Source organism: Musa acuminata, chromosome BXJ2-11 (genome assembly GCF_036884655.1).
Source record: "Musa acuminata AAA Group cultivar baxijiao chromosome BXJ2-11, Cavendish_Baxijiao_AAA, whole genome shotgun sequence".
Taxonomy (NCBI): domain Eukaryota; kingdom Viridiplantae; phylum Streptophyta; class Magnoliopsida; order Zingiberales; family Musaceae; genus Musa; species Musa acuminata.
In genome coordinates, this window is record NC_088348.1 from 8,097,501 (window position 1) to 8,099,411 (window position 1,911).

Sequence of the window (1,911 nt, forward strand, 5' to 3'; positions counted from 1 at the left end):
GATGGAGTTGTCTCGAGGAATGGCCTCGGTGGTCCCGATGCCTCCTCGCCGGGGGCCTAACCGACAAGAGCTACTGCTCCCAAGACCACCACCTCTCCTCCTAAACGCATCCCGCACCGAGATCTTCGTCCAGATTAAAGAGATGGGCATCTTGCAGTAGCCTCGCCCTATGAAGGCTGCCCACAGAGACCAATCTAAATACTGTAGGTTCCACTGGGACCACGGCCACGACATGGAGGACTGCCATGACCCCTAGAACCAAATAGAAGCACTAATCCAGAGAGGCCACCTTGCATGCTATCTCAAGTCCCAGGAGGCAACTCCGCACCCTAGAGGGCCCCCCGAGAGACAGATCGACGTCATCTCTAGTGGGCCGGTAGCCGACGGCACTAGCATGACAGCAAGAAAGGCCTACGCACATAGTACAGTGGAGAAGCGTCCTTGGCCTGAGCACAAGCCTACAATTACCTTTGGAGCTGGAGAGGTCGAGCGCTCCCACCATGACGACGCTCTGGTGATCTCCGTCCAAATCGCCAATGCCCAAGTCAAGAGGGTGATGGTTGATACGGGGAGTTCTGCCGACGTCCTCTACTTCGATGCCTTTGGGAGGCTCGGTTTGACCCAGGAAAATCTTACCCCTATGACATCAACTCTTACAGGGTTCACCGTAGATTCCATCTCCCCGCTCAAAACCACAATGCTCCCCATCACCCTCGGGGAGGAACCGAGGATGAAAACAATAATGACCACCTTCATGGTGGTCGACCTACCATCGGCCTACAATGTCATCCTCGGCCGCCCGACCCTCAACAGGATCCAGGCGGTGGTCTCTACTTATCACAGAACCATCATGTTCCTAACCTCGGTAGGGATTGGGGAGGCTTAGAGTGACCCAAGGGAGTCGAGGTGATGCTACCTCATCGTAGTGGCTCTCCCGCCAAAGCCTCGCCCAACCCCGGTTCTCGACCCCCGTGAGGCACCTGTACCACAAATGATGCTAGAGCCCCAGGAGTAGCTTATCGAGGTGCCCTTGAAACAGGGCAAACCCGACCAGACCGTTAGAGTTGAGATTGCGCTCCCCGAAGCGAACCAACTCCACCTTGTCGATTTCCTAAGGGAGAACGCTGACCTATTTGGGTGGTCCCTTGAGGAGATGCCTGGGATCGACTCGGAGGTGGTGCAACACTGACTCAACGTCGACCCCAGGGTGCGGTCGGTAAGGCAAAAGCTTTGAAGGTTCACCCCCGACCGGCAGAGGGTGATTCGAGACGAGGTCGATCGCCTCATAAAGGCCAGGTTCATCGTCGAGGTTAAGTACCCTTGGTGGTTATCTAATGTAGTCCTCGTCAGAAAGCCTAATGGAAGTTGGAGAATGTGTATTGATTATACCGATCTCAAACGAGCATGCCCCAAGGACTGCTATCCACTCCCCAGGATAGACCAGTTGGTTGACGCCATCGCCGGTCATGAACGCCTTACGTTCTTGGACGCGTTCTCCGGCTACAACCAAATCCGGATGGCGACCCAAGACCAGAAAGATACTGCCTTCATCACCAACCGAGGGGCATATTGTTACAAAGTAATGCCTTTTGGCCTGAAGAACGCCGGCGCGACCTACCAAAGGATGGTCGACAAGCTTTTCAAATACCAGCTCGGGAGAAACATGGAGGTGTACATAGATGACATGATTGTAAAAAGTAAGGTCGTAGGGACACATTTGGATAACCTAGCGGAAACATTCCAAACCCTCAGACAGTTCAACTTGCATCTGAACCCAACAAAGTGCGTCTTCGAGGTCAACTCGGGGAATTTCCTTGGCTTCATCATTCATCGACAGGGAATTGACGCCAACCCAGAGAAAGTTCATGCCATTACTGAGATGCACTCCCCCCGCTCAGCCAAAGAAGTACA